This window comes from Triticum urartu, chromosome 1 (assembly GCF_003073215.2).
Source record: "Triticum urartu cultivar G1812 chromosome 1, Tu2.1, whole genome shotgun sequence".
NCBI classification, from domain to species: domain Eukaryota; kingdom Viridiplantae; phylum Streptophyta; class Magnoliopsida; order Poales; family Poaceae; genus Triticum; species Triticum urartu.
This window is the reverse complement of record NC_053022.1, coordinates 15,374,491-15,391,119: the sequence shown is the minus strand read 5'-3', so window position 1 is coordinate 15,391,119 and position 16,629 is coordinate 15,374,491. Positions and strand designations below refer to the sequence as shown.

At 44.5% G+C, this 16,629-nt stretch overlaps 2 pseudogenes; one reads left to right on the top strand and one right to left on the bottom strand.

Moving 5' to 3' along the window:
* The first annotated feature begins 956 nt into the window (after positions 1–956).
* On the top strand, positions 957–3,293 carry LOC125532555 (annotated as a pseudogene).
* A 1,465-nt stretch (positions 3,294–4,758) lies between these two features.
* On the bottom strand, positions 4,759–12,699 carry LOC125532554 (annotated as a pseudogene).
* Positions 12,700–16,629: the final 3,930 nt, after the last annotated feature.

Genomic DNA, 16,629 nt, shown 5'->3' with positions numbered 1-16,629 from the left:
TACCACGTGTTACGTCAACAAGGTCTGAGTTTCTCTTCTGTCAACCTATTTTTTTTGTGTCGTGATCTTCAGCTAGTTCTGATTGGTGATAAACTTTTATTTTGTCAGCATTCAGTGTTGATTTAGACTATATACTCATTTTAGTATATTGTAGTTGGATCAGTATATGCTACAATATGAACTGCCGATGTTAGTTTTTTCGCGTACAACTAGCAAGTCTGCGCCTATGAGTGAATGATAATAATTTGCAGGCTTGCAATTTTATGTCTTTGGTATATGGATTTGAGGATATGGCTGTTGGTTATCTTCATGTGCCTTTTTGCAAAATTCTGAGATTTGATGGCTCACTATTCTTCTCATTTGTAAAAACTTGGTTCACCTACTTTTAAAAAGGTGGCATATGTTTTAGTTCCTTTAGGCAACAAGTCTGTTCTTGAACAGACATTCTGCATTGCAAACATTTACAACCTACCTCCACAATGCAGAATATCTCTTATGAACCCTCCGCTTCAAAATGTAAGGTGTATCAGTTTTTTTAAAGTCAAACATGTGCATGTTTGACCTTGTTTTTAGAGGAAAAAAATACTGAGATCTATAGTACCAAATTTGTATCATTAGATCCTCACAAAAAATATTTTCATATTTTATTTATTTTGTATTGTAGATGTAGATATTTTATTCTATAAACTTGATCAAACATACAAAGTTTGACTTTGAACCAAAATCGAAACACCATATATTCTAGAACCGAGAGACTATATATTAATATACTAGGTGATTTTCCCACACGTTGCGGCCAGAATAAAGATTAATTTCAGAAGTACTATGTATAAAAATGATCTAAATCAAGAGCTACTATTATTGATGTAGAAATGTTTCACACTTGCACTATGTGTGAACAAAGAGTATGCATGTGGTTTGCATGCGGTTGCAAAATAGTGTTAGTGGATGCTGACATGGCGCAGTTGGTGAGATGGGAGGCCGCATGTTGAGAGAATTAGACTTATTGGGGATCAACTATTTAATAGTATATAGTATTATTCCCCCTGGTAATATATTAAGCTCTCTTTTCTTCCAAAAAAAAAAGATATTCGGCATTGCTGAATTGTGAGCTGTTGTATACGCACATGGTAATTATGCTACTTATTAGCTTGATTTTAGTTTCGTTGAATTGTGTATGAGACCTATTTACCTTACTGCTTATTGTAATTTGATGTTTCAAATTACATCCAAGATACATTTGCAGTAGTTCTTAATTATACGCAACCTGTGAACAGAGGAGAGTTTAATTGAGTAGCTCCAGTTTTACTGAGCGCAGCGAAGCGCGCCATTCCATGTAGGTGCATCTTACGTCTAGCTAGCTCCCTAGCAAAGAAGTACGTTGCATGCCAATGCCATGAGAAAATTGTGCACGAGCTCATACATGTGAGGGTGTCCCACGTGCATGGACCATATGAGAAAGTATATAATGCACTGGGTATTTGATGTTACCGTTGCACCTAATTTATACTCCTTCAATTCCTAAATATAAGTCTTCGTAGAGATTTAAATAAGAACTACATAAGAATGTACACATTCCAAAAAGGTGAGCTATGGGCCCACGAAACAGTTCCAAATTGACAAGAAATGTGAGTTTTGGCAGCTTCCCTCTATTAGTTGTTTGAGGGTTGCCGAACATGATAATCTCCCGGGACCCCAAAACGGTGAGCTATAGGCCATGAAATGGGTCTGAGTCAGGCAAAAACGTTGAGTTTTGGCATCCTCCCTCTAACCGTATATTGAGGTTTGCGAGCTCTAGATATGCTTTAGCAAAACTATATTTTTTTTACTAGAGGGCCTCACGCGGCGACACACCACGATCATTCTACGGTGGTATAAACTGCCTTCTCCTGTTTAGTTCTGGCCCGTGACTACAAATATGTTTCCTTTTTATTGCATTTCTGTAGTCTTACAGTAAAAAATGCAATGTGCATTAAAACCGAGAACAACCATTACCGTCAAAAGAGATGATCAGAAAACAGAGAAGTCATGCAAAAACACATGGCGATCTGCCTTCAGCCCCATTTTGTTTCCAGAATTCAGGATTAAATCACCAGGACCAGATTCTTTGTGATGCGCGCACAGGCATGGCATTCTGGTATGGCTTCACCTTGGCATTTCCCTGAACAAAATCCTGTCAATCTATCAACGCATTCAAGAGCAGCCGCTAAGAGCAACTCCAACGGGGCGACCCAAACGGACGCACAATTTGTCCGCTTTTTGTCCGTTTGGGTCGGCCAGGCGGACGTCCGCGTCCGTATTTTAAAATGGGTCGGCTTGACCGTTCAAATGTTCCGGCGTGAAAAAAAAAGAAACAAGTTGCACGAAATCTTTTCCTAATAATAAAGCACGGGTTGAGTCTGTCGGGTTCAACGTCGCGGCTGTTTTACAAACAGGTCCCTGTTCTTTTTAGGAATTAAACTGCCGTCCCTATGTAAGTGGATACATGAGAAAACATTTCGTTTTTATAAAAAGGACCTTGCACTTTGGAGTATTCAACCTGCTATCCTTTTTAGTGGCTAATTTGAGGTGACGTTTTTCTTGCAGGGATAAGGCGGCGGTGAGGCGGGGAGGCGGAGCCGGGTCTGCCGGGGTGCGTGTTCGCATCCGGGGCTGGAGGCCTAATAGGTGGCCTACACCACCACGGTCCGCGGGTTCCCGGACCTCCTCGAGGCCGTGTGCGCCGCCGAGTGCCGCCCCGTCCAGAACTTGCTCTTCTCCGCCTGCCGCCTCGTCATCAACGACCTCCCCAACCACTCTACGACGTCGCCTGGGATGTCATCCTCGTCGACGGCCCGCGCGGGTAGGCATCCAAGATCCAATTTTAGTTTTGGGGGAATTAGATTTCTTGCTCGAGTGAAAGAAGCAGCTTCCTGAATCTCGTTCGGTTTTGATGATGGCAGGTACGCGGCGTCGTCGCCGGGTCGGATGTCAGCGGTTACACCGCGGGCATGCTGGCGCGGGCTCGGAACGAGGAGGGTGCCTCGACGGACATGTTGGTGCATGACTACGAGCGGGAGATGGAGCGGGCGTGCTCGAGGGAGTTCCTGTGAGAGGAGAACCGCGTGCCGGCGTCCAGCACACGGTCGGTGGCCCACTTCGTCATCTGCGGTGGCAGTGCCGACCGCCGGGGTGCCTTCTGTGGCCGCGCCACCGCCACCGACACCGCCGCGCAGCCAATGATGATGTCGGCATGTGGTGAAAAGGGGGCCCAAGTGAAAACTCGACCAAGCTGTAAAAATTCGGTGAGATGAGTTGTTGTGCTCACAGCTCATGCCATGGCATCTGTTGCCCCTTTTCTTACTTTGTTTAGTTTTTCCCTTCGTTGATTTTTCATGTCGCCTGACAAGAACCAGAATGGCAAAGAAGAAGTGAAAAGAAAACACAGAAGAAAGGATGAACGCCGGAGAGCACTACTGTATATTTACCTCCAAATATGATGGGCAGTGGTGTGCTTGTTTCTGTTTGCATTGATCGCATGGTGGCCACCACTTCACCATGCATCTGACGGCGACTGTTTTATCCACGAGGTGGAGGATAAGGTATTCACCTCTAAAATCACACTTCCGTTTTCCTGTTTCCATCTGAAATATGGATTACCAATATACTACTCTCACTTGAATTTGCACATGAAAGCAGTATAAATATTTGCACCGAACTGTATAATCTGTTGAGCCAGGTGTTGAGTCTGATATGGCATCTTTATGCTTTCAGAGAAGCGCATCTCTGAAATTCACAGTTTTGAACCGAAAGAGACACATCTAGACAATGGTTGCATGGGTGGTTCCAGTGTCATATACGCCAACATGGTAAGCATGTCTTCTTATCTGATTCTAAGTTAGTTGGAAAAGTATTCCATGCTACTATTTGTTGACCAGAATTGGCTACCAGGTTGGAGATTTGGGATCGGATGCTGCGCCAAGAACTTGGGACCAAAGTGCTGAACTAACAGCAGGGGGAGGGTGATTCTTCAGGTACCAACATGGCCGTCGACTAGAGAATTAAGTTAACCGTTTGCTTTACTTGAAGCTCCAAATTGTAGTTATTTTATTCGTTCACTAATTTGGTATAATCCTAATCTAGGAGGATTATGATTGTATGATATGAGATCCTGACATTTAGCAATGATAAAAGTCTGACATTGAATTGTTCTTTTTGGAAGTACAGTTGTAAGATCTATAATTCTAGCTTCGACCTTTAACTGGACAGTACTAATTGGGCATATAATTGATGATTTATGCACAACAAGATATTCTGTTGTTTTTAGTTTTTCAATCAGATTCATCTAGCCCTTTGTTGACTTTCTAATTGTTCCACCCTCTACCTCTGAAACTCAGAAATCAGAGAAAGGTCATTGGCATATCCCTATCACCGACGAAGATTTGCTAGAGAGGAAGAGGACCAAAATGTTTTTTCTATTGTTGGAGATATACATAATACATATAGATAAATTTGGACCATTTATAACAGAGATTTCTTGCGAAAAATATTAACTCTGTCCAGCTGTGGGCACTGTCAAGGTAATAACAGGAATTTGCTGTACCTTCTCTAACTAAATAGACTTACGCACAATCAACAATATCAAATAGTTCAAAATTGACAAATGTTGTTTGATTAAAATACTGAATTAAGAATTTGGTGAATTTATAATTCTCTACATAATCACTTAGTGCATTCTTAGATTATCAAGTTATCCTAGACCACTTGGGGACAATATCATCAGACATCAATTTCTTGCATACTGCAATAATGCAAGTTTAAAAAGCCAGTTTCATATGTTTCTTATTATCTCTCACTAGTAGAAAAAGGGTCAAAGGTGAAGCACATTAGTGCCGGTTTGATTTTGGCCCGGTACTAATGATACCATTAGTGCCGGTTCGAACGGATTTGCATTAATGCCGGTCCGTGTTGAACCTTTAGTACTGGTTCGTGCCACGAACCGGTACTAAAGGGGTGGTGGCAGGCTGGCGTCAGGCCGGGGCCCCACGAGCCTCTTTAGTCCCGGTTTGTGGCACAAACCGGTACTAAAGGGCCAACCTTTAGTACCGGTTCATGCGACGAACTGGCACTAAAGGGGTCTAAGCTATAGTCCCGGTTGGAGACACAAACCGGGACTATAGGGCAATTTTCAAACTTGAAAAAATCATAACTAAATCATCGTAATTCAGAAAAATACATATAATATATCAAAATTTGCAGAACAAAAGATTGGTCCGTTGAAACAAGTAATCTGTGATCACCTTCGCAGCAAAACCTATCAATTTGACTAGGTTTATGTGTTGGATAAGTCCAACTAAGCTCACCTCAGCCCTGAATTGCTTCTCTCCTTGACGGGCACCATCAAGCCTTTTCACTGCTACAATAGTCTTCGAGTCACTTAACACTCCCTTGTATACAGAACCAAAACTTCCAACACCTAACTTTTCATAGAAGTTTTTAGTAGCATGAACTAAATCAGTATATTTGAAGGCTATAATCCCGCCAGCACTACCTTGATTGTCATAGTATAATGGCAGCAAACCACACCACATGAATTTGTTCCTCCAATTCAGTAACAAGAACAGGAGAATGAGTAACCCAAACCCAGTAATGCTTGTGGCAATAACAACTCCAACGTTTGGTTTTCTTTTGTTTTTTCTCAAACTTGGCAAGAAATCTTTGGCAGAAAGACGGAGATAAAGAACATCTTTAGAAGTGATAGTAATGCCGTTGTTAAGATTTACACTAAGCAATTCCCCATTCCAGACATAGCATCTGCTATTGTTATAGGAATAAGCAGTGCAGGAGCAGGAACTGAGACAAGCTTCTTCACATTTGCTCTGAGTAGAAGCAACGACTATGCTCTGCGGGTTGTAGGGCAATGTAACTTGAGAAATGGGATGGGAACATGTCCGTTGAACTTGTGATGTTTCTGTCACTAGTGCAATACAATGGTCTATTTCTGATGCATCCTTCTGTTTTGTCCTCAAATTCCCAATCCTGCGGTGACTTCTGAGAGAAGGTCTTCATACAGTCACATGATGGATGTGCATTGCCATTGCAGACCGTGTAAGGTCCACAAGTAGCAGGAGGAATGCAGGGATCATCGGGTATGGCATATATGGTTTGCCAAGATTGTTTAGCTTGTGACCAAAGATTAAGCTTTATCTGACCAGAGATATCAGTAAGATAAAAAAGGAAGACGACTCATCAAGCGATATGTACATGTAGTACTCCTCTTGGTTGTTATCAACATATGTTGCATTTATCAAACCTTTGGTGCGAGGATCCATATCTAGCACTGCCTTGAGCATTGGTACAAGATTCAACGATGATTTTGTGGAGGATGCATAAAGCCAATATTCTACCGAGGGGTTGTGGCGCTTGAGGACGAGCCCCTTGGTTTGTTCTAGTTCATAATAGTATGAGCCAAGACCCGGGTCAATCAGGCTCTTCTTTGAGATGGCCTGGTGACTGAAACCAGTGACCTTGTCCCGACCAAACTTTGCACCAGGAAGTATAACATCTGTTGGGTAGTCGAAGCTCTGCCAGACCGGTAGGTCAGATGACGGGCTCTCTTTGAAGGCAAGGTTTCCACTGTTCAAGAGAACAGCGACACTAGTGTTGTTTGTGTTGATGTGTGTCCTATTATTTACAATGTGAGAGGACCAAACAATGGATTCATTGTTGCGGCATGGTTTACGATGACAAGATTGCCATCACTTGATATATTGAACCGTGTTTGGTTGCTGCTGGGGTTGGTGATGGGCTGATCCCTATTAGCAACCCATACTGTTTCTTGAACCGTATTTTCCGTTTCGACAATTTTTTTAAATCATAAAATCCCAAAGGGAAAATAGAGTTTTTGGGCGTTTTAGACGTTTTTTAGACGTTTTTAGCGTTTAGTGCTAGGGTTTAGATTTCAGAGTTTAGGGTTAGGTTTTATGGTTTAAACCTTAGTTTTTACTGTTTAGCATAGAGTTTCCGACGTTTTAAGTCCCGGGATTAGGGTTTAGGACAATTTTTGAAATGACAAAATTGTAAAAGGAAAAAAATATATGCTCTAATTTATGTTTTTTTGAATTTTGGTTAAATCTTGTCAAACCGGTCAAACAACTGATTCAAGAAATATAGAGTGTTACTAAATAATTACGCAATACTATTAGTGTTACTAAATAAGTATCTCAGTTTTTTTGAATTTTGGCCAAATCTGGTCAAACTGTGGTCAAACTATGGTCAAACTACTTATTCAAGAAATATTAGTGTTAATACATAATTACTGTTTTTTAGAATAATAGTTTCAAACTCAAACGGTGAAACGTGTGACTTCATGCTCAAGCTAAACTACTGAGGGTTAATAGGATTGACAGCTTACATTTGTCAGGAAAACAACAAGTGCAGACTTGGAATGTAGGGGGAATAGAACTCCGAAGTTAAGCGTGCTCAGGCTGGGGGAGTGAGAGGATGGGTGACCGGCCGGGAAGTCAGGCGATTTGGAATGAGTGATCCACACTTGAGCAGTTATGAGAGGTGATTAGAGACTAAATCATCAAATAATTCAGAAAAATTAAAAATCGAAAAAAAAATTCCAAAATTTTCAAAAATAAAATTCAAAAACGAAAAACCTTTAGTACCGGTTGGTAACACCAACCGGTACTAAAGGTCCCCCATACCAGGGCGCGAGCTCACGCCACGTGGTGGCACTTTAGCGCCGGTTCGTGCCGAACCGGTACTAAAGGGGGGGGGCCTTTAGTGACCACCCTTTAGTGCCGGTTATGGAACCGGCACTAAAGGCCCTTACGAACCGGCGCTAAAGCTCCGTTTTCTACTAGTGTCTGTGTTCACCTAACTGCCACGAATCATAAAAGGATGCACCTAATGAGGTAGATTTTGTTTATGCATTTTCTTTGAAGTTTACGGATGCTATAACTGATTAATAAAACATTGTTCAACCTTCTATGAGTCCACCTAGGGAGCTGTACAAATTTGGAACAACTTCCAGATCAGGCATCCAAGTATTTTCGTCTGCTACCAGTAAGCTGCCAGAGCAAGATAGCTGGGATGTCGAGTCCCTAGGGCAATGGTGAATCACAAATTGCCTGATATTCGATGGGAAGCATCAAACAATACCAATGTCGAGTAGTAAGATCTGATTGTTCAGCTGATCAAGCCAAGATAAGTGTGCGCGCATCCCCTTTTAGTCCAGATTTAGAAAAATATGATTTCTGCTATGATAGTTTCCAGAACAGTTTGGCCCTTGAGACACTTCCATTGTATGTGTGTGTGTTCCTTTTCTTTCCAGAGATATGCATGTATATAGATATTATTGGAATTGGTTCGACAAACAGTGTATATGTGACAAATTTACTAATATACTGATATGGAATGAAATAAATATCCGTGCTTTCTCACACAGAATCCCCTAGAAATGTTAGGTACATAGGATATGGATAGTCTTTTTCAATGCGATAAAATAAAGCGACATCCTGTCTATTTTTCTTTGCTAAAGGGGTATTTCCATGTCGTATTGAATGATCACACTTAAGAACACAGAGGAGATCTCGACCGGGGGAGGATAAGTGGTGACATAGATGGGGTGACACATTGAAATAAAGAGCGTGGACATGTGCGTTGGGATCGGGTGCTTTTTGTTATGCCGTTGCAACGCACGGGCATGTTTACCCGATTGTTTTATAAATAGTAATTAATATTTCCATAATTGCGAAAGTAATAAAGGATACATGCAAATTTTAAAAATAGTAAGGACGCTATGGACAAGAGCGTCCCGACCTGGACGCAGATGCTAACAACGTCCTAGTGTGGTCGCTGTTTTTGCTAGCATCCATTATCTGGTTTGACTGGCGGCCGCCGCACCCATCTGGTCTCCATCTCCCACATCCATCTACCTGCCTGCCACGGCCGGCCCTGGCCTCCACACCCATCTCGTCCCCATCTCCCACCTACATCTCCCTGCCTACCACGGCCGGCCCTGGCCTCCGACTGATCCCCGCCGCCCACCTTCCGACGGACCGCCTCAGCCTCGGCGTCGCTGCCAACATCCTCACGACCGCCCCACCCTCCGGCTCATCCCCGATGACCACACCCTCACGGCTACCCCCAACCTCCTCACGGCCAAAGTGGTGGGTTGGGGGCGCCGCCGCGGCTACATCAGCAAGTCGGTCGAAGGTGGTCGTCCCTGTCTCTTCTCTCCACTGCTTCTCTGTACATCGCCCAAACCATTGATTGCATCTTGTTGTAGCTTTACTAATTTCACTTACTGCCTAGGCATAGCTGAAAACATTAGATTGTTTGACCTTTATTTATCAGTGTAGATTGTGAAGAATAAATTCAAATGATTGCTTTGATATTTTACCTCAACATTTACTCGCTCCTTTTATGCTGTAACAGGGTTTTGAAACGGATAGAAATGGATGTTTCAGTGATTTGCTATGGGTGCCTAACAGCCAGCACAAAATATCCAAAACTTGGGAAAATGTGAGTGATTTCGCATGTCATTTGTTAGACTTAGTGGTTAAATAAAGACTAATTTTTGTGTGTATTGATGCAGCCTAACATTTGCTTGAATGTACGGTGTCACCGTGTTGGCATCCCATTTGATCCTCTATGTACATCAGCTTTAGATAACCTTGGTTTTTATCAGATTGCTAAGATGAGGAAAATCAATGTCGGCAAATACTTGATATCGGCATTGGTGGAGCGTTGGCGGCCCGAGACAAATAGTTTTCACCTACCTGTAGGAGAAATGACTATTACGTTGCAAGATGTCAGTTGTTGGTGGGGGTTGCCTATCCAGGGTAAACCACTTGTTGGCAAAGCTGATGCACAATGGTCAGAATTAGTTGAGAGGTTGTTTGGGATTCCTGTGGATGAACAACACATGAAACAAAAAAAGGCGAAAAGGCGATGATAATATTGTTGTTAGGAATTCACAATACTCTCTAAATTTGGGTAAACTGCGGGAACGCTTCCATGTGTTGCCGGATACTCGAATGGATAGGGAGATTCATTGGCATGCTCGAGCACTTGTTCTAGATATCCTTGGCTCCATAGTCTTTACTGATACATCTGGAGATGGAGTCCCAACCATGTATCTCCAATTTATGCAGGATTTAGGACAACAAACAGAGTATAATTGGAGAGCAGCTGCTCTTGCTGTGTTGTATAGACAATTGAGCATGGGTGCTAAGAAGGGGAGACTAGAAATTTTAGGGCCTTTATTGCCGCTACAGTTATGGTCTTGGTCCCGTTTGCCACTTGGTCGCCCTAAAGTTATTTTTGAGAAGCCCAAAGAAGGAGATGAACCTGATGAAGAAGAAGATGAACACGAAGTACACTTGGATTATAACCCTGTTTTTGGAGCAAAGTGGTGTGCTGCACATGCGTTTGATGTCCCTCACAATGCTGGTTTGTATTCTTCTCACCAAATTTGTTACACATCATTTGTGGTATGATAAACAATTTTAGTAACTTGCAATCAAATATATAGTTACTGAATATTATCGAAATCAAATTGATTTGATTCGAGAAGGTGTAGTTGATTGGCAACCATATGATGATCTTCTAGAGCAGATGCCTTTCGAAGTTCATCAAGATTCTGATTGGTGGTTTGCTAGAGTACCGCTCATGCATTTTTGGATTGTGGAGTTCCACTATCCACATAAGGTGATGCGGTAATTTGGATTAAGACAACCCATTCCACCTTCTCTTCCACGTGGCCAGGCAGAGGTTCGGAGACTTCGAAAAATTAAGCATTCTGCAGGAAAATCGAATAATTGGGAGTTAGTCCATGCGAATTATGTTCAAGAATACAATCGTGTTGAAGCAACAGTGTGGCCAGAGGACATTCACTTTGATGTAGCTAGTTTACCTGAGTATAGACATTGGTTCCAGCAAAATGGTATGTACACAATATTATTTGACTCTCAATGCTTAGGAGGCCTAAATGAACCTATCACATATCCTCGAGATAGCATCGAATGAACCGGCTACATGCCTAGCGGCCCGCCATTGGCTCACATTGTAAGTGTGAGCAAGATTTTAATTATTTCTTTGCAACACATTAACAATCACATGATTTGAAATTTGTATTGTCTCTTGTAGAGCCTACGTGAGATAAAGAATGTTGCATGGGGGATCAAATGTGCTACTACTACTGGATGCAAGAAGATAGGAAGATCTATATTGAGATCTTGTGTAGGAAACCTGATGGATCTGAACATGGAGCCTAGGCTATGAAGCATGCTCGCTGAGGCTAGATTGCCGCTGAATATCGAAGATATCCCATCTGATGATGAGGTGTCAGATATTGCTCACCCACCGAGTCCTCCAAAGGAAAGCAACTCCGATGTATTTAATGAGTGGAATTACTCTGGGAGAGGTTTTACAACATATCTCAAGGTTGAAGAAGCCATAGGAGATGGAGGACGGACAACACAAGATGCAAGTCAAGCTCCCAGTTTTCGGTCAAGGAGTTCTTCACAAGTAGTAAATTAGAATGGATCATATGGTGATATGCTATGGCCATCTGCACCAACCTAGAAGTGTAACTGACTAGATGTTTCTTTCTTTTTGCTCACAAAAACAGTTCATGGTTCTGCTTTGTAACATGCCAGACATGGGTTGTAATCCTTTCAAGCTATGTCACTCCTCCTTGGCGCTAAGCTCAATGGAATTTTCCCAGAATACTAGTCATCATATGGTTTTGTGTCCAAATTTCAACAAATCACATGCGTCAATTAAACAAAGACTGAAACCAACAGAATGCAAGACGACCTTACCCCAAATCATATGCGCCAACCACGAGATAGATTGGAGGATCTTAACCGTGAGCGGGGAACAAGAGAGATAGAGATGCCATGATGATTAGAGATGTGAGTGTTGGAGGCTGGTTAGCACATGGCGACGTTGAGGAGCGACGAATCCATGCGTACTAGGGTTTACTGGAGACATAACATCCGTCTATTAGAGGAAAACGACTCGGTTTAATCTATTTAGGGTGCAGACCAAACCATTTGCTGGACGTTGTTTGTTTTGGCGTCCAAACCGGACGTTCTGCACAATAGCGTCCAGCTGTGGACGCTGTTTTCCCTCGCGTCCTTTCTATTTTTCAGATTTTGGCTAACCCTTTCCCACTATCGTAATTACGTCATTACTAATTATTAGTAATAAAAAATCGGCATGTTTACTAGTAAACATAATAAATGTAATTAAACATAAAAGTGGCTGATCAAACGCCGGCCAAAGCCCACCTAAATCTAATAAACATTAAATAGAACATTAAATAAAAGTCTGCACCCGCCTGCTGCCATCCCGCACGCTACCCTAGATGTCGTCGGCCTTGCTCTTGCCCTTTCCATCGATGCCGCCGTCGTCGGTGAGGTCAATGAAGACTGGAACAGGGCCAGCCCACCCGAATGACGCCTGGTACGCTGCCAGGGCAGCCTCCTCCGGCGTCTACTGGGGCAGCGGCATTGCGGCCAGCCGTGCACGCTCCTCCTCCTCCTCCTCGAGCCGGAGCGCCTCCGCATCGCATTGGAGCATGGCCTCGTAGCGCATCTGCTCCTCGCCGTCGGCCTGCTCCTGGCGGAGCCAGTGCTCCTTCCATCGCTCGAGGTGGGCCACCTCCTCCTGCGGCGTCGCGGCGAAGTGGACGGAAGGCATGCTCACCCACTCGCGGTACTGGCCCGTCCATGAGTAGGCCTCCTCCGGCCAAGTGGGTGGAGGCGGGGAGCGCTTACGCGTCGGCTCCGGCTCCGTCTTGGCTAGATGGGCGGCGACAGTGGCGGTGGTGGCATGAAGAGCGGGGTGTGGACGGAGTCCCCCGCCGCCGACAGGGCAAGGGCTTGCTCTAGCCCATCCCAGTGCGCGTCCTCCTTGAGGCGGCTAGCCTCCAGCGCATGCTGTAGGGCCTCCTCGAGGACGGCTTGATACTCCGCCTCCGCCTCCATGTCCTCCGGCTCTACCTGCGGTGGCGGCGATGGGAACGGCGAGGGACGGTGTCGACACCTGAGCGCCGTTGCTCCTCATGTTCGCGGGCGAACCATGCCTCCCAGTTAGGGGAGTCGGTGGCGTACTCTGGCAACCGACGCTGCTCTGGTGTGAGCTGCACGTGGCGCCTGCGCACCTCGTCGTCGTGCGCCTGCTTGGTACGCGGAACAGCCGGCACCGGGATCCGCTGCGGATCCAGATGCCAACGGTGCGACAGCGTGACATCGGGGTACGATAGTGGCTGTCTGTACTCCTAGTGCCACCGCGCTTGGTGCACCGTGTTGGGGAACGTAGCAGAACTTCAAAATTTTCGTACATGTCACCAAGATCTATCTATGGAGAAACCAGCAACGAAGGGAAGGAGAGTGCATCTACATACCCTTGTAGATCGCTAAGAGGAAGCGTTGAAGAGAATGGGGTTGAAGGAGTCATACTCATCGTGATCCAAATCACCGGAGAGCCTAGTGCCGAACGGACGGCACCTCCGCGTTCAACACACGTACAGCCCGGTGACGTCTCCCATGCCTTGATCCAGCAAGGAGAGAGGGAGAAGTTGAGGAAGACTCCATCCAGCAGCAGCACAACGGCGTGGTGGTGGTGGAGGAGCGTGGTGATCCAGCAGGGCTTCGCCAAGCACCGCGAGATATGAGGAGAAAGAGAGGTAGGGCTGCGCCAACAAGAGGAGAGGAACTCGTGTGTATTGGGCAGCCCAAACCTCAACTATATATAGGGGGAGGGGAGGGGCTGCGCCCCCACCTAGGGTTCCCTCCCTAGGGGTGGCGGCAGCCCCCTAGGTCCCACCTAGGGGCGGCCAAGGGGAGGGGAGAGGGGGAGGCGCCCCAGGGTGGGCCTTAGGGCCCATCTGCCCTAGGGTTTGCCCCCTTCCCCTCTTCCTTGCGCCTTGGGCCATGGTGGGGGGTGCACCAGCCCACCTGGGGCTGGTCCCCTCCCACATTTGGCCCATGCAGCCCTCTGGGGCTTGTGGCCCCACTTGGTGGACCCCCGGGACCCTCCCTGTGGTCCCGGTACGTTACCGATAAACCCCGAAACATTTCTGGTGACCAAAACAGGACTTCCCATATATAAATCTTTACCTCCGGACCATTCCTGAACTCCTCGTGACGTCCAGGATCTCATCCGAGACTCCAGACAACATTCGGTAACCACATACAAACTTCCTTTATAACCCTAGCGTCATCGAACCTTAAGTGTGTAGACCCTACGGGTTCGGGAACCATGCAGACATGACCGAGATGACTCTCCGGTCAATAACCAACAGTGGGATCTGGATACCCATGTTGGCTCCCACATGCTCCACGATGATCTCATCGGATGAACCACGATGTCGAGGATTCGATCAATCCCGTATACAATTCCCTTTGTCTATCGGTACGATACTTGCCCGAGATTCGATCGTCGGTATCCCGATACCTTGTTTAATGTCGTTACCGGCAAGTCTCTTTACTCGTTCCGTAACACATCATCCCGTGATCAACACCTTGATCACATTGTGCACATTATGATGATGCCCTACCGAGTGGGCCCAGAGATACCTCTCCGTTTACACGGAGTGACAAATCCCAGTCTCGATTCGTGCCAACCCAACAGACACTTTCGGAGATACCCGTAGTGCACCTTTATAGCCACCCAATTACGTTGTGACGTTTGGCACACCCAAAGTATTCCTACGATCTTGTGCATACGAACTACACGATCTTGTGCTAGGCTTAGAATTGGGTCTTGTCCATCACATCATTCTCCTAATGATGTGATCCCATTATCAACGACATCCAATGTCCATGGTCAGGAAACCGTGACCATCTATTGATCAACGAGCTAGTCAACTAGAGGCTTACTAGGGACATGGTGTTGTCTATGTATCCACACATGTATCTGAGTTACCTATCAATACAATTCTAGCATGGATAATAAACGATTATCATGAACAAGGAAATATAATAATAATCAATTTATTATTGCCTCTAGGGCATCTTTCCAACAGTCTCCCACTTGCACTAGAGTCAATAATCAAGTTCACATCGATATGTGATTAACACTCAAGGTCACATCCCCATGTGACTAACACCCAAGAGTTCTGGGTTTGATCATGTTATGCTTATGAGAGAGGTTTCAGTCAACGGGTCTGCAACATTCAGATCCGTATGTACTTCACAAATTTCTATGTCATCTTGTAGATGCAACTACTACGCTACATTTGGAGCCACTTCAAATAACTGTTCTACTTGGAGCTATTCTAAATTGTTGCTCCATTATACGTATCCGGTATCTCTACTCAGAGCTATCCGGATAGGTGTTAAGCTTGCATCGACGTAACCCTTTACGACGAACTCTTTTACCACCTCCATAATCGAGAAAATTCCTTAGTCCACTAGTTACTAAGGATAACTTTGACCGCTGTCCTGTGATCCATTCTTGGATCACTCTTGTACCCCTTGACTGACTCATGGCAAGGCACACTTCAGGTGCGGCACACAGCATAGCATACTGTAGAGAGCCTATGACAAAAGCATAGGGGACGACCTTCGTCCTTCCTCTTTCTTCTGCCGTGGTCGAGATTTAAGTCTTAACTTCATACCTTACAACTCAGGCAAGAACTCCTTCTTTGACTGATCCATCTTGAACACCTTCAAGATCATGTCAAGGTATGTGCTCATTTGAAAGTACCGTTAACCGTTTTGATCTATCCTTATAGATCTTGATGCTCAATGTTCAAGTAGCTTAATCCAGGCTTTCCATTGAAAAACACTTTCCAAATAACCCTATATGCTTTCCAGAAGTTCTACATCATTTATGATCAACAATATGTCAACAACATATACTCATCAGAAATTCTATAGTGCTCCCACTCACTTCTTTGGAAATACAAGTTTCTCATAAACTTTGCATAAACCCAAAATCTTTGATCATCATCAAAGCATACATTCCAACTCCGAGATGCTTACTCCAGTCCTTAGAAGGATTGCTGGGGCTTTGCATACTTGTTAGCATCTTTCAGGATTGACAAAACCTTCTGGTTGTATCACATACAACCTTTCCTCAAGAAAATCGTTGAGGAAACAATGGGTTTTTTGACATCCTATCTGCAAGATTTCATAAACAATGCAGTAATCGCTAATATAATTCCAACAGACTCTTAGCTTCGCTACGAGTGAGAAAGTCTCATCGTAGTCAACTCCTTGAACTTGTCGGAAAACATCTTAACGACAAGTCGAGCTTTCTTAATGGTGATACTTACCATCATTGTTCGTCTTCCTTTTAAAATCCATATGTACCCAACAGCCTTACGACCATCAAGTAGTTCTTCCAAAGTCTACACTTTGTTTTCATACATGGATCCTCTCTCGGATTTTATGGCCTTGAGCCATTTATCGGAATCCAGGCCCACCATCGCTTCTCCATAGCTCGTAGGTTCATTGTTGTCTAGCAACATGACTTCCAAGACAGGATTACGTACCACTCTGAAGTAGTACGCATCCTTGTCGTCCCACGAGGTTTGGTAGTGACTTGATCTGAAGTTTCATGATCACTATCATAAGCTTCCACTTCAATTGGTGTAGGTGCCACAGGAACAACTTCCTGTAC